We start from the raw sequence: 22,097 nt of genomic DNA, 5'->3' as shown, positions 1-22,097 counted from the left end.
GTCCATATCCTACCCCCCACCCCCTCCACACCCCTGATTGTAAATAATGTAAACAATTCAATGTGATTATCTTGTGTGATGACTGTATTATGATGATAGTATATATGATAGTATATATCTGTATCATGAATCAATTTAAGTGGACCCCGACTTAAACAAGTTGAAAAACTTATTCGGGTGTTACCATTTAGTGGTCAATTGTACGGAATATGTACTGTACTGTGCAACCTACTAATAAAAGTCTCAATCAATCAATCAAATCAAACGTGTACGTTATATTACCTGGCCGTCGAGGGAAAACTACGGAAAACAGCAAATGTTTTGGACTGGCAAAGCAGACTGTATCAGTTATTGTCCGCCATGTATGTCGCGGTCTCAACGTCTAGGTCCAGACTATATAAAGTCATCAAAAACGAATGGACAATGAAGGTGAAGGCAAAAGAGTGAGGAGTGTCCCGACCAGATATCTAGATCCCTAGTTTGATTGATATAAAATGTTCTTTTTTACATTGTTTACGTGTCTAATAAAGATTCGATTAATTTATGATGGCTCCGGTGTGATTCACTACAATAAGGCCCCACAGCACACTGGATTCCAGTTAATTGAAATACCAAAACACTGGATATTGTTCAGATAAGTTAAATTTAAGAATTTGCACACAAAGCAACACTGGAGGTGACTATGACGTGCGCATTTTCCGCGCATGCTTATTAGGTCGCGTTGCGCCGGCGGACGGAGGGGGCAGGGTGTCTTAAACGGTGGCATTGTTGTGTGTGGACACGGATAAGGTTAGGTGGGATTTACCCTGGATAACCTTATCCGGCTTAGTGTAAACGGGGCCATAAGAGTGTGTGGATTAGGAGGAATGGGGCTCCAGCCTCACCCCCCTATTTGCATAGAGGAGAAGGGACATGCAGCTTTCAGCACACACAGAGTGATCAGTGACACTTCTGCATCAATCACTTGTTCATTTGGTAATGGTTTAAGTTTATTTCAAACATGCTATATAGATGGGTGTAAATTGTACTCTAATTTGATCAAATTCGATTTTAGGGGCAAAATGCTATTTAGTAAGTTAAAATCTGTATTTGCACGTGTGCTACTTTTTTTCCCCCAATACTCACACAACCTATTTATAGTCGCAAATGTGACTAAAATGCTCTCACTATACAGTGCCATCCAACCCATACTTGCCAAACCTCCCGATTTTTCCGGGAGACTCCCGAAAATCTCCCGGGACAACCATCCTCCCAAATTCCTCCCGATTTTCACCCGGACAACAATATTGAGGGCGTGCCGTGATGGCACTGCCTTTAGCGTCCTCTACAACCTATTGTGGCGTCCGCTTTTTCTCCATACAAACAGCGTGCCGGCCCAGTCACATGTTGTATACGGCTTCTACAGACACACGTAAGTGACTGCAAGACATACTTGATCAACAACCATACAGGTCACACTGAGGGTGGATGTGTAAACAACTTTAACACTGTTACAAATATGCGCCACACTGTGAACCCACACCAAACAAGAATGACAAACACATTTTGGGAGAACATCCGCACCGTAACACAACATAAACACAACTGAACAACAGAATCCCTTGTAGCCCTAACTCTTCCGGGCTACAATATACACCCCCGCTACCACCAAACCCCGCCCACCTCAACCCCCCCTCCAATTCGGAGGTCTAAAGGTTGGAAAATATGATCTAACCTCCATTTTAATTGTTGTCACTTCAACGATAATAGGTAATTATGCTGAGGCCATTAGGTTTGTTAATAAATTTCACATAAAGCACCCTGTCATTTATTAATTGACAATTTACCTGAAATGTTTGGTTCTCAATGGTGTCTCACGTGTTGGGCTCTGCCCTGTGAATTCACCCCTGTCACCCGCTCCCGTCCTGGTCCAACATAACGTTAACTAAACACGCACACAGCCATAGTAATGATACAAAAGCAAAAGGTTTAGTATCTCACTCATCAGTTTAACAGCAACACAGCAACCGTTTCCAAATAATTTATTTCACAAGTATCTCTCTCCTGTCAATGAAAAGCCCCTAAAAGTCAGTGGCCGCTGGGCTGAAGCCCATGTTAGCCTTTGCATTAAGGTGTGCCTGGCCACAAGATGACAGTATTCCTCAGCAAAAAATGATTCAGAGTGCATGAGATAATGGAGAAGAAAATACAGCTAACTTTGACCTAGGGTTGTACGTTATACCGGTATTAGTATAGTACCGGGATACTAATGAATCATATTCGGTACTATACCGCCTCTAAAAAGTACCAAAATGTATACAAACGGCATTGGTGGATCTACACCTAACATCCACTGTAATGATACCAAGTACAGAAGCGTACCTAGTCGATACTACTATGATTACATCAATATTTTTTGGCATCACAACATCTTATTTCGTTTTTTTTTTATATATATATTATGTTTACAAACCCAGGAAATATGTTCCTGGACACATGAGGACTTTTAATATGACCATTGTACGATCCTGCAACGACTTGGTATCAGATGGATACCCAAATTTGTGGTATCATCCAAAACTAATGTAAAGTATCAAACAACAGAAGAATAAGTGATTATTACATTTTAACAGAAGTGTAGACAGAACATGTTAAAAGAGAAAGTAAGCAGATATTAACAGTAAATAAACAAGTAGATTAATAATCCATTTTTTTACCACTTGTCCTTAATAATTTTGACAAAATAATAGAATTTAAAATGACACAATATGTTACTGCATATGTCAGTAGACTAAAGTAGGAGCCTTTGTTTGCTTACTTATTACTAAAAGACAAGTTGTCTGTTTCACACCAACAATTTAGAAGCACAACATTTTAAAGCACAGGCGGAGCATAAAACTGCACATAATGTGTAAAATACAGAAACCAGGTGTTTATTGCAAAGTGCGTCAGGGGGTTGCCTCCAGCCACAGCAGTTAATGCCAATGTTCATGTCTATTCCAAATGACTGTTCCTAATGTTTTTTCAACAGGTGCTATTATTAGGCAGGTATGATATCCGCAAGGTTTGCTTTTAGCACGCTATTAATCACGCAGCTGCTTTCCCCGTGGATTTAGACTTCATGGTAGTCCCACCATGATGCATTAATTTCCTTGTGTATGCGAACAAACACATGCAGGGCTGTCTCTGCATTGGGTACAGTGTGTGTGTGGGGGGGGGGGGGGGGGTGTCACTAGGGTCATTACAAAGAGGAGAGAGGGATAGATCAAGGCAGGCACTTTGCATACTTCTTTCAGTTACAGCATACTGTGTGTGTGTGTGTGTGTGTGTGTGTGTGTGTGTGTGTGTGTGTGTGTGTGTGTGTGTGTGTGTGTGTGTGTGTGTGTGTGTGTGTGTGTGTGTGTGTGTGTGTGTGTGTGTGTGTGTGTGTGTGTGTGTGTGTGTGTGTGTGTGTGTGTGTGTGTGTGTGTGTGTGTGTGTGTACATGTACATCTCCTGCACAAGCTTTGATGCCGTAAGCTTGGTCGGTTAATGTACTAGGGATAAAAAATACTACACCATGTAATCTGGCATTTATCCCTCGAGAGAAGGAGCCAAAATGTGACACATGTCAGGAGGGAAGGCGGCAAAGAAGAACAAGTGGGCGCAAAGAGGAAGGGTAATGGAGGTAAGAGACTCACGCAGGCTACTTATGTTATGTCTCACAAGAAGACCTCTCGCACTGAAGTACTGTAAATAAAAAATAACCAGTCGGCTGCTTGATCCTTGCAGACTTCCTACCAGAAAATGTTACTTTAAGTTATGACCAACTGCATGCATATCAACAATACAACAAGAAGATGTGTAATGCATTGAGAGATTTGAGAAGCAATGCTCCTCATCTAATAAATATAATAACTATCAGAGAGTGCAGACCGTTGCCAGGCTCTATCTACTAAAATAGCAAAGAGTCCTTTTTTACAAAAATATCCTGACCCCAGATAGAGATCCGGATCACCCCCAAAACCTAATCACTTGTTTTGTTATGCATTTTTTTTACATTTCCTTAATGTTTCATTAAAATCCACCCATAACTTTTTGAGTTATGTCATTTTAATGTGTAATGTGAATGTAAATTGTATGTGTAACTTTGCTGCCTCTTGGCCAGGGCTCCCCTGAAAAAGAGGTTTTTAATCTCAATTGGATTTTTCCTGGTTAAATAAACAATAAAACAATAACTACTAACACACAGACAGACAAACGGCGGCAAATACATATTAAAGCAGACTTGTCTGAATTAAATAAAGACTATATATAACTTAAAGGCGACCTACAGAATTAAAATGTTCCTCTCAAATGTTCCTAATAAATGTTGAATACTTGTGTTAAACAATGACAATGCAACAAATCATAAGGTTCATGCGATTGGTCATGAGCTTGCATGCAGTTTTAGATGTCTCTGACCGTTGTGTTTTGCAGTCTTCTTTTAAAGCTGGGTTACCTAAATTATATTCTTTAACTAAAAAAAAAAAAAAATCATATTAGCATCACACAGTATACCATAACCGTAATAATTTCTGAAAAAAATAGTACGCCTGCATGCTGTCTGTGCCTTATAATTAAGTATTTTAGTAAATAAAACTCCGGAAGACAAAATAATTTGTCTTCCTGGCGGTCAACCCCTCCAGATCCAATCACAGGATTTAAAGAAGGGGGCGGGGGGACGAGCAGAGCCCATGAGGGAGCCTCCTTATTGGCTGACACAATATATAGTGAAGAGTGTGCACGGTGCAAACTTATTTGTAGGCTGCCAAACACCCACCTGGAAAGATCGTAATTCCTGCGCTTGCTATTACAGCATATGCTGCTTAAAAACCCCAAAAAGAGGAATTTCGAGAAGGACGCTGTACGTCTAAAAAACCAAAGAAGAGCAAAAAGTCAAATAAATATTGGTCCGGCGTATTCAAGATGGAGTGCTATACGGGCCAGTCTTGGACTAACTTTGGACGTGCAAGTGGCTTTTTTCCTTCTAGACAGGTAATCTAATGTTACATTTTCCTATATTTTGTGTATCCTTTTGCATGGCGACGTGTGTTACCGATATTCTGCAACAAAATACAAACTTGGGTATCCTTCGATGCAACTTTAGACTGTCAGTGGAGCTTGGGATTTACAGTTTGAATTCTGCCTGGTGACACAAGATTCAAGTACCCCAGCTTTAGCTGTGGGCCATTTGTGATGTCACAAAATGACAGACATACTTATCTGTATGTGGGCATCGTAGTATCTGCTGTCTGCCAGTCTCCTCCCCCTCTGCTGGTGTTAATTCTTGTTTCATGCCCTCCCGCCTGCTCTGATGTTTATAACTTACCTGTATGTGGGCATCCTGGTATCTGCTGTCTGCCAGTCTCCTCCCCCTCTGCTGGTATTAATTATTGTTTCATGCCCTCCCGCCTGCTCTGATGTCGATAAAATCAAATTTAAAAAATACATTTTATTTAAATATCACTTTTCATGCAGAGGAAAGTTGCAATACAAAGTGCCTTCCACCGCAAAAAACAACAACACACAAATGCACGCATGAACACCCAGCACTATTGACAATAACAAGGCATGGCTTTCGGCGCCAATACTAGAGAATAACTAAAAATAATCTAGAAAATAAATGTAAAAAAAAAGAAATATAATTAATAAATAAAACAAAATTGTGAGAATATTAGTAATGATAACTGAGATAAATAAAACAGAAAATAAATACTTACAAGTGTATTTACCCACAACTCTTTACATGGGACTGTTTTGTCAAGATTGACCAGCAAGGCTCCAATTCCAGGCTACATTGGGGCCCAAAGCAGAATATTATTTATTATCGTCCTAAAACAAATGAATGGATTTTTGTGTACAAAATAAAAATTCTAACAACATTGACTCAAACCTAGTACACTGCCTTAGGACACAAGCACTAACTGTTAGGATTAGGTGAGCCATGCTTGCGACATGAATGACCCCATGGTGCAGAAGACAGCAGATGGCAGGCAGGTAAACATCTATTTAATGGCAACAGTGAAGTGCACAGGAAGAAGGGAAGAAACAATTACAGACTAAGCAGACTACCAAGTAATGATCCATCCCTGTTCAATGGGCAGGGCTGCCATATATAGCAGTCTGATTGGCAACAGGTGTGTCTGAAATGTGCCAATCAGAGACAGGTGAGGGAGTCAGCGCTCAGGACAGGACAGAGGTGCAGTGAAGGGGAATAGAAACCAAAATAAGAGAAATTTGCCATTACAGTCTTAAACTTTTATATTATTTTCAGTGACGGAGCAGGAAGCGGCTCTGAATTAATTTCATAATAAGTGCCCTGTCATTTATTAATTGATATTTTACGTGGGCTTCTTCACACAAAACGCACTGCGTGTGACAATCTGCGGATAAGGAGTAAGTACTAGTGAGTACAAAAGTTGGATTGGCCACTAAATTCTGGCAGAAAAGACGCCGCTAATATGACATTACTTGGTTTGAGAATTTAATTTGCAATCTGAAGGGTGCACCAAACGAACTGTTTTGCAGACCGACTCAAAAAGTGGGTTGTAAATGTGACTTTGAAGCAAAATTTACACCAAATTTGCACCAAAGCATATTAAATGCACATCATCTACACCAGGGGTGCCCAACCTTTTTTGCACCACGGACCAGTTTAATATAGGTATTACTTTCAGGGCTTTCCACTTGTGCCAGATAAATACAGCAAAAATAAGTGCACAAAAAATACAACTCACTATAACGCTGAATTAGTGGGAGGCCTGGGCTTGTTTCTTTGCAATGACATGAGACAGCAGATGAAAATCATTTTTTGGCTAAAATCTGTCACATTTATATTTTATAAGGTCATTAATGATATGTTGATTGGCAACATGAAAATTGGCCATAGTGTGTGAATGTGAGTGTGAATGTTGTCTGTCTATCTGTGTTGGCCCTGTGATGAGGTGGCGACTTGTCCAGAGTGTACCCGCCTTCCGCCCGAATGCAGCTGGGATAGGCTCCAGCCCCCCCGCGACCCAGATAGGGACAAGAGGTAAAAAATGGATGGATGGATAATGTGCATCGTATCATGTCAAAAAGTTATAAAAAGTATAACAAATGGCAACTTCCTATGAGTAGTTTTATTGTACATCTATAAACAAGCTTATTGGTGGCAAAAGTTAAGTCGGAGAAAAAGCAGTCGTTTATAAATGATTTAATGTTTCTCTGTGGCCCTGTCAGCAAATGTGTCACGGACAGGTACCGGTCCCCGCACCGGTGGTTGCGGACCACTGATCTACACCACAAAGAACTGTGTTAAATGCTGACTAAAATTACCTTAAAGGGAAACTGCACTTTTTTGGGGAATTTTACCTATCGTTCACAATCATTATGAAAGACATGACGACAAATGTTTTGGGGTTTTTTTGCATTCTAAATATTAAATAAACTTAAATAAAAGTCTGCTTACAGCGGAGCCAGTGGGGTCCTCTATTATGCCTTTTAAACCCAATAAATAACCACCCAAAAACCACCAACAACACTCCCTTTACATTTCATGAGTTGAATATTAACCAAGTAATAGTATTATTGTTATTATAAGCGCTAACACAGACAAACTATTTGTAGCAGCGCCGTAATCACAAGCTTGTGTGTTCATTTTGACATAATAAACTGGTGAGCTGTTTACTTGCTTCCTTGCTCCCTGGAAGTTTATTGTACAAAACCCAAAATCAGTGAAGTTGGCACGTTGTATAAATCGTAAATAAAAACAGAATATGACATGCAAATCCTTTTAACTTATATTCAATTGAATAGACAGCAAAGAAAAGATATTTAATGTTGAAACTGAGAAACTTGTTTGTTTTTTTGCAAATAATCATTAATTTAGAATTTAATGTCAGCAACACATTGCAAAAAAGTTGGCACAGGGGCATTTTTACCACTGTGTTACATGGCCTTTCCTTTTAACAACACTCAGTAAACGTTTGGGAATTGAGGAGACCGTTCTCTGTTGTCGAATTTTAGGCTTCATATTGCGCCACACATTTTCAATGGGAGACAGGTCTGGACTACAGGCAGGCTAGTCTAGTACCCGCCCTCTTTCACTACAAAGCCACGCTGTTGTAACACGTGCAGAACTTGGCTTTGCATTGTCTTGCTGAAATAAGCAGGGGCGTCCATGAGAAAGACGTTGCTTGGATGGCAACATATGTTGCTCCAAAACCTGTATGCACCTTTCAGCATTAATAGTGCCTTCACAGATGTGTAAGTTGCCATGCTTTGGGCACTAATACACCCCCATATCATCACAGATGCTGGTTTTTTAACTTTGCGCCTAGAACAGTCCGGATGGTTATTTCCCTCTTTGTTCCGGAGGACACGACGTCCACAGTTTCCGAAAAAAAAATTGAAATGTGGACTCCACAAAACAATTTTCCACTTTGCATCAGTCCATCTTAGATGAGCTCGGGACCAGCAAAGCCGGCGGCGTTTCTGGGTGTTGTTGATAAATGGCTTTCGCTTTGCATAGTAGAGTTTTAACTTGCACTTACAAATGTAGCGACGAACTATAGTTACTGACAGTGATTTTATGAAGTGGTCCTGAGCCAATGTGGTGATCTTCTTTACACACTGATGTCGCTTTTTGATGCAGTACCGACTTAGGGATCGGAGGTCACAGGCATTCAATGTTGTTTTTTGGCCATGCCGCTTTCCTGTAGTGATTTCTCCAGATTCTCTGAAACTTTACATGATATTACGGATCGAATATGGTGAAATCCCTAAATTCCTTGCAATAGCTGGTGTTCTTAAAATGTTGGACAATTTGCTAATGCATTTGTTCACAAAGTGGTGACCCTCGCCCCATCCTTGTTTGTGAATGACTGAGCATTTCATGGAAGCTGCTTTTATACCCAATCATGGCACCCACCTGTTCCCACTTAGCATGTTCACCTGTGGGATGTTCCAAACAAGTGTTTGATGAGCATTCCTCAACTTTCTCAGTCTTTTTTGCCACTTGTGCCAGCTTTTTGGAAACATGTTGCAGGCATCAAATTCCAAATGAGCTAATATTTGCAAAAAATAACAACGTTTATCAGTTTGAACGTTAAGTATCTTGTCTTTGCAGTCTATTCAATTGAATATAGGTTGAAAAGGATTTGCAAATTATTGTATTCTGTTTTTATTTACTATTTACACAAAGTGCCAACTTCTCTGGTTTTGGGTTTTCGTAGATCATAAATAATGCCCCTCATCTTGATAGAGGAAGGACAATGACATATTCCGACAAGTTGTTACAATTTGAAAAAACACAAAAAGACGCTTGGTTCACCCCCCTTTTCTTCGTGAGGATTATGAGTCATTCTTCACCTAAATATATGAACATCCCAGCAGTCGGCATCCTAATGACAACAGATCTTGTACAGTAAGTGATTTTTTTTAATGTTTCTTGGCTCTCATAAAGTCTGCAATGAGTAATAATCAGTGATGAAGAAAAAAAAAAGCAAAAGCTGTGATGCGTTTTGGAAATGAATGTTCCATGTATGCTTAAAACGAGCAAAATATGTAAATATTAAATGTTATTATAAAAGTGCCTGTTACAAAAATACTTACATCATGTATATAAACCTTAATGGAGGTGTTTAGATGTTTTTAAGGGCTTTATAGGCGGAATAGAGTGACTCCCACAGGCTTCATTGTAAGCTGACTTTTGATCGCATCTAATTAATAGTTAGAATGCATTAAAAAGAGAAAAACATGTGTTCTTGTCTTACATAAGGATTGTGGAAGATAAGTGGGTTGCATATGACGTCATGACCGTTTTTCTTCTTTGCGACCTAATTGACACAATGGTCAAGCAGCTTGAGCGTAGTAGCATTAAAACAAGTGCGAGTGAGAGTAGAGTTTGATCAGAAAATGCCATATTGCTCTTCTTGGGTGTTCCAGTTGTTAAAATAAATAAAAAACCAAAATAAATGGATAAAGTCAGGAAAAATCTCAAGTGTTTCAAAGTAAATGGCTCTTAAAAATACGACACGGATGACCACATTATAGCGTCTTTGGTGATATTTGTTGGCATCAAGAAGTTTATTAATAGTATTAATAAACTAGAAGAATAAATCGCTCATAGGATCAACAGCATATACTATATATTGATATCGCTAGCAAACATTCATGTTGAACAACAGGGAAATCTATAGCTAAATAATGACACAAAACATGAACTTCACACCATAAAAACAAATGAAAACATGAATTGTAGATGAGACTAATATCTATAGCAGGAAATCAACTGCAAACAAACATATTATTTTTCTCATTAGTGTCACGATCATAGCAGCACGGCACTCGTTATGTCAATCAAATAGGTTACTTAGCGATGCACAAAGTTCAACTTTGTCTTTTACGGATTATTGCTATATTTGTGGACCCCTCAGATGTAAATATTTTCTTCTTTAAATACAGTAAGTATCAGATGAAGTGTTGTGGTAGCAAGCATGCCGTCTTGGTTACCATAAATCGTTTAAATCTTTCAAAAATATATTTTTTTCTTAAGAGTGTAAAAATACACTCCATCCCATTTTAAATATTTATTTCATGGTTGCTTTTATATTTGCCTCTAATCCTTACAAAACGCCCTGCACTGATTCAAGTAACTAAACAGCAGCCTAATGGGACTCAGACCATTGCCTGAAACCTAGAAGTGCCTGGATGTGCCTCTAGGTCACGTGATTGCAACCCAGCAATAGGCCAAATTCCCCCCAAAAAAGTGTCGTTCCCCTTTCAGAGCTCTCTTTTTTTTTTTATGGGGGGGGGTGGGGGGGGCGCATTATAAAGAATTATATATATATTTTTTTAAACTGCTAGTCATGTTCTGCATTACAGACAAAATATATACTAATCGTGTTTCCACCATTATTTCCTGTTTAAGACTCTTATTTTGTAATTTCTGATTCCTGTTTGCCATCATATGTTTCACCTTTACTAGTGACATGCGATACCACTGATTTTTCTTCCGATCCAATTTCGAGTAAAAGTCTTGGCGATACCGATCCGATACTGCTACTTTGTGCAAAAATTGCTTGGATTTTACTGCCGTCATGTCCGACTCATGTCCTGCCCATTAAATACGCGTGGTGGTCAAGCTAGCTCTGTTATCAATGGGTACTAGGCAGTGGCGTGCCGTCACTAGAGGCAGGGGAGGCACGGCCTCACCTGCCATCATGGAAAGAAAAAAAAAAGTAAAAAGAAAAAAAAAAAGTAAATTGTTATATGTATCCAGTGATTATAGTAAGGTTATTTTCCATTTAACTTCACCAGTTTTAGATTATTTTTATTTTTATTTTCACATTTGCCGTTCAAATACTGAGAAGAGACGGTGCGGTGATCAGCAGCCAGTTGAGGCACGTCACTGATTTGTGCCTCAACATGGATTGTGCACAATGACTCGGCTAACTGCTGAGCTGCTGTGCAGTGAGACTGTATTGCTATATGAATTATATTATACATTTCCATAGTTTAGTTAGCTGAGGTATATAATGTACAGTGTATTTTGTCAACAACTGTATGTGTGTAACGTATTTCTTGTGCTGAGCGATCATAAAACTGGAGGCTCGTCTCATAACCCCGCCTCCTGGTGCCAAGCACCTCCGCCGCAGAATACACCCCCGACGACGGGAGCGCCGCGGCCACACCAACCAAAGCCCACACCCAAACCCTCCACGTGCAAGACCGAATCCACCCAAAAAAAGTCACTTAACAAGAAGCCAAAAAGTGCAAAAACAACAATGCTCGCGCGGCGCGCCGGAGGAGCAGTGAACAGGGAAACAACATTAGGTACACCTGCAGACGGCAGCGCGGATTTCATATTTCATTCATTCACAACTCTTCCAACAGGAACACCACTGTTCCCGCACTTATAAGTAAAGGTAAGACCATAATAACGTTTTTTTTAATTACACGTGTTTTTTGTGTGCATGCTACAGTTTGTAAGTGTCAAGTTAAAGTAAAGTACCAATGATTGTCACACACACACTAGGTGTGGTGAAATGTGTCCTCTGCATTTGACCCATCCCCTTGTTCACCCCCTGGGAGGTGAGGGGAGCAGTGGGGAGCAGTGGGGAGCAGTGGGGAGCAGTGGGGAGCAGCGGCGCCGTGCCTGGGAATAATTTTTGGTGATTTAATCCCCAATTCCAACCCTTGATGCTGAGTGCCAAGCAGGGAAGAATGCTGGTATGAGTTTTAAAACACAACCCGTTAACTGCTGCCAATCACATGGTGAATAAGATACTCTTTACGGTTCATATGTTTTGTAAATCTGACTGTGATGAAGTCTGTGCCTCACCAGACATGAACCTCACCGCACGCCACTGGTACTAGGAGCATTTAGCCTTTTTCTCGAAGAAAAAATGCCCTATGCTTATGTTGTTTTTGGCTGTACGAATCCTTCAAATGGCGAAGAGGCTACACCTTTCTTCAGAGTTCCTCCAGTGGTCATCAATAAGAGTGCAATATTTTACAAAACGACGAGAAAAGCAGCACACATTCCAGTCCAAGGGAGCATAGCCGAAGAATGCATGAGGGATCACTTATTTAAGTTTTTTTACTTTTAACGTTTACTATTTCCCATTTAAGTATTATCTTGATATGATTTGTATTTCCTAAACACATGTTTGCTATGAGTGTTTTGAGATAAAAGCAAATGTGAGCAAAACCTAAAAGATATTTTATTATTTTATATATATATATATATATATATATATATATATATATATATATACATATATATATATATATATATACATATATATATATATATATATACATATATATATATATATATATATATATATATATATATATATATATATATATATATATATATATATATATATATATATATATATACAAATATATATATATATATATATATATATATATATATATATATATATATATATATATATATATATATATATATATATATATACAAATATATATATATATATATATATATATATATATATATACAAATATATATATATATATATATATATATATATATATATATATACAGTGTTGGGTTAGTTACTGAAATCCAGTAACTAGTTACAGTTACTAGTTACTTTATTTCAAAAGTAACTCAGTTACTAACTCAGTTACTTACACCAAAAAGTCATGCGTTACTGTGAAAAGTAACTATTTAGTTACTTGTTTTTTTTTCCCTTTGTTTTTTTAAGGCTCCCATTAATGCCCTTTTAGCCTTCATTTCAGTACTGTTATTGCACTGGAGAATAATACAATCTGTTGATCAACTTGACATGCATTTGCATCACTGAACTCTGCTAAGCAATGTGGTCTACATACAACACACAAAGACAAAGATATGTTTCAAAGGGCCAATTTATTTCAGGCCAGAAAAAATTGACAAAACTATTTTAAATAGCTGCTGCAACATAATGGCACTTTAACTTTAACTTTAAGTAGATAGGATCTTTGATCCAAGACACAACTTACATTGAACTAAAATGTTATTTTCTTGACAAAAGAAAAGTAGTGAGAATGTTAAGACACTCGACTTCTGGCTTCACCATGATGTCATGTTAGTTGTTATGAGAGTAGCGTATGTGTGTGTGTGTGTGTGTGTGTGTGTGTGTGTGTGTGTGTGTGTGTGTGTGTGTGTGTGTGTGTGTGTGTGTGTGTGTGTGTGTGTGTGTGTGTGTGTGTGTGTGTGTGTGTGTGTGTGTGTGTGTGTGTGTGTGTGTGTGTGTGTGTGTGTGTGTGTGTGTGTGTGTGTGTGTGTGTGTGTGTGTGTGTGTGGCCCTTTAAAATATGACAGCGTGTGAGGTGAGTGACGTCAGTGAGTGAGTGGGCGAGAGAAGTGAGGGACCGGCGACAGTGAGTGAGTGCAGGTGCTCTAGCTTGGTGGATGGCTGCGTGCAATAAAGTCACAAAGTTGCAACAAACCGCCGGCCTCGTCATTCACCCTCAGCTGTAAAGACCCACTTCCGGGTAAAGTGAAGGTTGTTAGTACAGAACGTCTCCCCTGCGCCCCTCGACTACGGTATGGGAGCCCCCCCCGCCCCCACCCACAGAAAGCGCCTCTTCTTTTCCACCGCGGTCCGCAGCTCTGCAATAAAACACACTCAGATCTTCTGTTTCTAGCCGATACTACATAAAAAATAACGTAAAATAACGCAGTAACGCATAATGTAGTAACGGTAACTGAGTTACTGAATATAAAAAATAACGCGTTAGATTACTAGTTACCGCCGAAACTAACGGTGTTACAGTAACACGTTACTGTGTAACGCGTTAGTCCCAACACTGTATATATATATATATATATATATATATATATATATATATATATATATATATATATATATATATATATAATTTAAATATAAATAAATGTATTTTAATAAAATATATTAAAATATTTTAAAAAATTAAAATTAAAATCAAATTAAATTAAAAAATCTAAAATATAATAAAAAATAAATAAATAATAATAATAATAATTAACAATAATAATAATAACAAAATAAATACAAATAATAATAATAATAAATATAATATGTTATACTTATTATTTTATTGTATCTTTTAAAATCTTTTACCAAAGTCAACAATCATAAATGTAGCTTTCGGCACATACGCAATGTTGACATTGAGAGTTGTATTTAGATAAAGATGGAGAAAACAGGGTACTCGTAAACGACGTGTGCAACGGCAACAAACATGGCAGTCGACACAATAAATCATGAAATGCAACCTTAACCGAGCAAAAACGATGCATGATTTATCTGGGAGAGTCTTGATACCAATTTCCTCGACCCAGCCACACGCAAAGAAGTTGTACAACTCCATGCGTTTCCAAGTTTTCATCCGTTTTGTCGTGTAGAATGTTGACTCGACAAATCTTTTTTTTTTATAAAGTACCTATTCCATTGCATAGTTAGATTTTTTGCTCGTATCCGCTTTTTGCAGGAAGATTTAAACATATTTTGTATGCAGATAGTTTGCGCTTTGTTTGCTGTAAAAGACAGCCATCTCAGCTTGGTCGACCACCACTGGTTTTCATTTCCGGGAAGAAGTCACATGTCGGAATACAAGCAATTCCTGTGTCTGGTAAAAATGAAAAAGAAGTGTATTTTAAGTGTTGCTGCTCCTGGGGAATCATCCTCAAACAATGTAAAATCACAGGGCGAAACGAATGATGCAATTTTTCTGTATTGTAAAAAAACTTATTAATTTTAAACTCTGTACGGTACATTAAAAGGATACGAGGAATAGAGCAATTTGACGACGAAAGATGCAACAAGTGATGTTCCAATCGATTGGCAACCAATCATTACTGGCCAATTTCTGTGGAAAAGTTTGTGAGCGCCAGATCCCAATCAATACCTCTCATTGCTGAGCACAAAAAATGATCACTTGTGACTCATACCTTGCAGCTTGGTCTTTTTGTTGACAGACATAGCTACTGTGAGCATCTACTGCTAACTGTGTTTATTTCCATTCACAGTATAGAGCGGCCCCCCTACTTTCTTACAACTTTTAATGTCACTGTGGAAAAGTTAGTACAGTTTTTTACTTTTTCTTTTACTTAGTAAAGTTTACAAAGTGTGGATAGAACCGTGTTACAGCAAAAAGTAAGCAGATATTGACAGGAAACTACTAAGTAGATTAATAAGAGCCTATAGAGAGAATAATATTCAAGCAACAGAGGCAACTGTCGTGTGGCTCGAGCTATAAATCGATGCTGTTGATATCAAGAGTAATAGCAGTACTGTATATGATTGATACTAGTGATCAGCTGGATATTCTATTTTAACAAAATCCTTTTTTTTTTTTTTCTTAGTTTTTGTTGGTTCAAAAATTCAGGGAATTCAATCCCTGGAGACAAGTGGATGTATCTATATTGCCTAAACAATTGTATAAAATAAAACACAATAAGGAAATAGTTCAAATATTTAGTTAATAAACTTCATGTGTTTTTCTGCTGATTATAATTGTGATTAAAAAATAAAAAGCCATATCATTTTGTGATCTTAAATATTGTAAATTAACATTTATTGATATCCAATACAGCCCCTGTAAATAGGATTGATACCCACATTTGGAGTATCACCCACTACTCGCTCACTTTCCAAAAAAAAAGGTTAAGTTTATGGTTCCTTTCACAGATCATGGAGTCCAGTGGTTCTCAGAATTTTTTCACAGAGTACCACCTCAAAAAAATCTTGGCTCTCTAAGTACCACCATAATGACAACATTGAAATACAGTAGCACAGTAGGCCTAAGTATTCATTTAAAAGCATGGCGGCGGTTTTATTTATGAATATGTTTGGCCACTGTAACATTACACACAGTTTGAACAGTAACACCGTGTTTAAATATGGGAAAATAAAACACTGTACTTCCATCAAGTGATTCTTTTGCATACTATTAGATCAGGGGTCGGCAACCCAAAATGTTGAAAGAGCCATATTTGACCAAAAATACAAAAAACAAATCTGTCTGGAGCTGCAAAAAATGAAAAGCTGTACATACGTCTTATAATGAAGGCAACACATGATGTAAGTGTCTATATTAGCTATAATAGCCTACTATCAAAATGACTATGTGTCGCAGGCTGACGCAAAACTTTGTTGACAGAAATGCTAAAACGTAATATTTATTCTACACATTTTTACAACATTAGAAACCATTAGTAAATCAGAGGCTACTTAGAAGGTGAGATAACTCCTGGAAATTACTGGCTTTTAATGGCCAAAGGTATGGATGTGTGTGTCCAAGTTAAAGTAAACGGCAGGCTGTCTTCTTTTAAAAGATGTATTACAATCTTTGCAATCTGGGTAACGTTTGCTGTGGTCTGGAACAACATGGCCCCTTTGTGCATTCACGCACAGCATAAAACTTTTGGTGGACAAAATGAGACAAAGACGAAGTGGAAGATTTTACATGTAAACACAAACTGTTGCGTCACAGTCCATACTATGGTGAGTTCAAGAATTTTCATAATACTGAAAAAATAATCAATAGATATTATTTTCATAATACTGAGTGACTCATTTTATTTTCCAGTAATTTTCATAAATAAATGATGGACTGAATGACATGAATGACAGCACAGTGTGCCGCTGCGCTTGCACGTTACATACAGTACTTACCTAGGCGGAAGAAAAAGTAGTTCCCACCAACCGCCTTTCATTTAGGCAAGATTTCATTGATTGAGTTACTTTACACTGTGTTCCTGTTCATGATGTACATTATCTCAAATAACTTAAGTATCAAAAGTATCGATATTTTGATTTGAGAATCGATATCAAAGCATCAAGATCTGGTGTCAGCTGTATCGATATTTCAGTATCGATCCGCACATTCAAAACGTCATTTACTTTTCTAGGAGCTTTAATCATACCTGTTTTCTATTGTTAATTAAGATTGTATAAAGTTCAGTTTGGTCCTCTGCCTTAGTTGTTGGTGTGTTGCTGCATTTTGTGTGAGTTTTATTGTAGTTTCTTGATTATTTTCTCAAATTAAAATACCTTTTGACTGTACCAGTGATTATTATTCGCATGTAATGGGGTAACTGTTACTAGCTAGCCTGCTAAGGCTAACGTTGTCTGGTAAAGTTAGAAAGATATTGGCACATTAAAAGTAACAAAACCTCTATAAAACACAAACAATTCCTCTTTCTAACCAGTGTAAGGGAAACAAGCTGATTTTCAACCCAATACTTTGTCACAGGAGCAGGAAATATACCGCTAGTTCTTATGAGCCTCTCACGATGCAGCAGTGCACAGCGTCTTTCTAAAAAGTGCAGCTTTCGAAAATTAGAACGTCATCATTTTACACACTCTACGGTCTCAAAAACATAGTCAGATATAGATGGCCTCAATTTGATAAAAACCTATTAATATTACGGACGGATCATGTTTTGTATATTTTATTAAAATATATTAAGTTATTAATACTCAATAACTTTATGATGATACTTAATAAAGTGAAAACATAGATGACGTCCGGTTTCTTCTAGGTTCTACTACAAGTTTTATTTCGTACAAAAATATTTAGCTACATTTTCAGTCTTATTCTTAGTTTTTTCAATAGCTTCATAAATATGCATATCGTCTTTAAAAACATGTGAAACATAGATAGTGTTTAGTTCAGTAAACTAAGTCTTATTTTTCAACAGCTTTATGAATATACTTGTCTCAAAACAAACACATGACACATAAATGGTGTCTAGTTGAATATACTACTATTCTTACTTTGGACAAAAATGTATTTTGCAGATTTTTCTGAAAAAGTTTTAATTGTCAAAAACACATGACACATAGATTGTACTGTACTGTATGATATTGTAAATATTTTTTTTACGTAGATGGTCTTATTTTTGGAGGGGGCGGGGGAATCACTTCAGTTATATTTAAAGGGAAATTTCACTTTTTTTGGAATGTTGCCTATCTTTTACAATCATTATGAGAGACAACAACACACATGACTTTTTCTAGGATTCTAAAGATGGTAAAAAAAAAACGCTTGCCACATGCGGCTAATGGGAGTCACTGTTGTAGCCTTCAAGCCCCCGAAAAAAGCTTCAAAACCCTCTTGCAGTGTGTATGTAAAACATTGATATTGTGTGTCTATATATATATATATATATATATATATATATATATATATATATATATATATATATATATATATATATATATATATATATATATAATGTAAAAACATACACGTTCATAACAATATGTATTATTGTTATGCCAGAGTTTTATTGTCCCATGTTGCACAGTGCACATATTGGTGTATTGGTGGAAAGTGGGTAAAATTGAGTCCAAAGAAGCATGATTAAAGTGACCCGAAATGAGAACGAGGGCATCGGGGTGTTTGGTCCCTTGCCTAGCAACAGCGGCATGGATGGTGTCGACTGGGGAGCTCCCTGTCGGATACTGTTGTCAGTGGTGTAGGTGCTCCACAGGGGACTGTCCTGTCTCCTTTCCTGTTTACCCTGTACACCTCAGACTTCCAGTATAGTTCCAGGTCCTGCCACCTGCAGAAATACTCTGATGACTCTGCTGTGGTCGGGGAGGGACAGGAATTGGAGTACAGGCCACTGATCGCTGACATTGTGGAGTAGTCTCAGGCGAACCATCTGCTCCTTAATGTGGACAAGACCAGGGAGTTGGTCATCGACTTCAAGAAGAAAATTACCCCTGCGGAGTCCATCAAAATACAGGGATGGGAGGTGGCAGTAGTGGGGTAGTATAAGTACCTGGGAGTCCACCTGAACAGCAGACTGGACTGGAAGGACAACAGCAAAGTTGTATACAAGAAGGGCATGAGCAGACTCTTTTTCCTGAGGAAGCTTGGGTCCTTTAATGTATGCAGCAAGCTGTTGGAAAACTGTTTTCAGTCTGTTGTGGCCAGTGCCCTGTACTTTGCAGTGGTTTGTTGGGGGAGCAGCACCAGCAAAACGGACCTCAACCGGATTGACAAACTGATCCGAAAAGCCGGTCAAACTATTGGCATGCAGTTGGAGACGTTTGTGTCAGTGAGGGACAGGAGGACACTGGACAAACTGCTGGCCATCATCGACAATCCTGCCCATCCACTCCACCAGACAATTGAGGGACAGCGGAGCTCATACTTCAACAGGTTCCTTCAGCTTCATTCCCACACTGTTCTATTCAAGAACTCCTTCGTTCCGCATTCCATCCAGCTGTATAATCACTCGCCATACAGCAATAGATGATATTTGTCTATTACCTGGCCGCTTCTATGTTAGCTACCTCTCTATTTTATGCTGCCCTATTTTTATTTATATTTTTTTTGCTGCAGCTGTTACATATACTGTAATATTGTAGATGGTAATTGGGATGTTATATATTGTATATATTATATACAAATATAATATAATATAATAATATAATATATCAGTATATATAATATACTGTATATATAATATGTAAATATTACATATATGTTATATTTTATATTGCTAATATGGTACATTTTTAGTCTACTTAATACCTGCATTATCCTTCCCATCCTTACCCTTTCCATTCTTTGAAACTGAGCTACTGTGTGGAACAATTTCCCTTGTGGATCAATAAAGTTTGTCTAAGTCTAATGTACAATATTTACCGTATTTTGGTAATTGTCAGCAATACAGGAACTTATTTCTTCAGCACATGCATTTCTGTTTCCATAGCAGCGCGCTTCCGACTTCCAGCAACAAATGTGTGTTCCTGCTTCTGGAAACAAATGCGAGTGTGTTCTAATCATGGCAGACTTGGTAGCAGACAACAAAGATAACTGTTTTTGGACAAATGAATATTCACAACCTTATCTTTTGGAAGCCCAAAGTGTTGACTTAAACATGTGGACAATGCCGAAGAAACAAGTCTTTGTCAGAAAACCAAAAATTTAGCTGAACTGCACCAATTTTATCAAGAAGAGTGGTCAAAATTCAACCAGAAGCTTGTGGATGGCTACCAAAAGCGTTTTATTGCAGTGAAACTTGCCAAGGGACATGTAACCAAATATTAACATTGCTGTATGTATACTTTTGACCCAGCAGATTTGGTCACATTTTCAGTAGACCCATAATAAATTCATAAAAGAACCAAACTTCATGAATGTTTTTTGTGACCAACAAGTATGTGCTCCAATCACTCTATCACAAAAAAATAAGAGTTATAGAAATGATTGGAAACTCAAGACAGCCATGACATTATGTTCTTTACAAGTGTATGTAAACTTTTGACCACGACTGTATGTACTAGGAAAATATGAAATGTGGGCTAATAGTTTACAGATAATGTAATATGATTGTTCATGTTTTTCAGTCAGTACAGATTGGTGTCCTATCACACTGTTGTGCATTACAAACTCAAAAGCCATTCAGCTGCTGACACAAGAAGCGAGCTTAGCTAATGCCGTCGCAAGGCAATATGTTACTACGCTAGAAAGAGAGTTCCTCTGTGTTCGTTCTTACAATAACAATGTCGCTATAGCTTGGTTATTATACAGGTTACGGAATGTAAATGAGGTATTATTGCCAGTATTTGGATACATTTTTCAAGTGATTTAGAGGCACAATGGATTGATCCCATTAGCTGCATTGCTTGCCATCTAGAACAATTATTACAAACCAGAATGCAAAAAAAAACAAAAAACATAAAAACCTTTTGTCTTCTTTTCGTATTGTGAACAATTGGCAACATTCCAAAAAAGTGCAGTTCCCCTTTAAAGGAAAAGTAAATGAGTATGGTGTGAGCCCAAACCCGGTTGGTTCGCTGACCCCCACATTGCAAAACCCCTGCTTTAGTGCATATTTCCCCTTATGTAACCAATTATATTTGGGCAATTAAGTACTGTAACAATAAATCCCGAACCACTCCATTTTCAACATGCATTTTCTGCAGATAACCTGGCAGTGCTGCAGAAACACGTGTCACTCCACATGGTGGAAGATGTGAGCCAAGCTTTCAAAATGGTGTCAAGTGCATAAGAATGTTGCCGCGTGAGCTGGGAAGAAGCCATAGTTAATGACGAGGGAAATAAGAGTACATGATGGTAGTGTGTGTGTGGGCGTTTGAGGTTGCATGACACCTGCAGGGGGTGAAATTTGGTGAAGCCTACATGTCAAAAGACCCTAATTGTGCTCTTCTTTCTTTCTTCTCCTCCCTGACATCCCCCAGGTCCTATTGGGAAAACGCCAGATTCACGCCACCTTGGAAAGGTAGAGCAGTGGATAAGACGAGCAGAAGATGATGCTTCCTGTTGTTGCTTCCTCCAGCTCTCTGGCAACGTCAAGGCATGACGTTTCTCCAACTTTTGCAATCTCAGCCTCTTCTTAACCACTGCGACTGGGCATAGCCTGGAGGTTTAAGTGGCAACAAAAGTGCCGGATCAAACGCCTGAATGTAAGTTTTTACAAGGTTTAGGAAGGACCTACAACCGAGTTTGGAATTATTTCTAACAAAAACGACAAAAGTGATGTTTCGGTATCACCCCCATTTTCTGGTTTAAATCAGTGGTCTTCTCCTGGATTTGTAAGTAAAATGCCGTTCATCCGGCACAGTCCAACT

General features: G+C 38.1%; 1 protein-coding gene across 2 annotated transcripts in view; it reads left to right on the top strand.

Moving 5' to 3' along the window:
* The first annotated feature begins 3,474 nt into the window (after window positions 1-3,474).
* The window catches only part of LOC133629986 (uncharacterized protein K02A2.6-like), a 37,630-nt gene continuing 19,007 nt past the window's right edge, over window positions 3,475-22,097 (top strand). For both annotated transcript variants that reach the window (XM_062021168.1, XM_062021166.1), the window contains exons 1-2: window positions 3,475-3,646; window positions 21,708-21,932. The gene's annotated coding sequence lies outside the window, so the exon portion shown is untranslated. The remainder of the gene's footprint in view (window positions 3,647-21,707; window positions 21,933-22,097) is intronic.

The sequence above is a fragment of the Entelurus aequoreus genome, linkage group LG15, assembly GCF_033978785.1.
Source record: "Entelurus aequoreus isolate RoL-2023_Sb linkage group LG15, RoL_Eaeq_v1.1, whole genome shotgun sequence".
In the NCBI taxonomy this organism is placed as follows: domain Eukaryota; kingdom Metazoa; phylum Chordata; class Actinopteri; order Syngnathiformes; family Syngnathidae; genus Entelurus; species Entelurus aequoreus.
The sequence above is the reverse complement of the archived record's forward strand: the minus strand, read 5'-3'. Positions and strand labels throughout refer to the sequence as shown.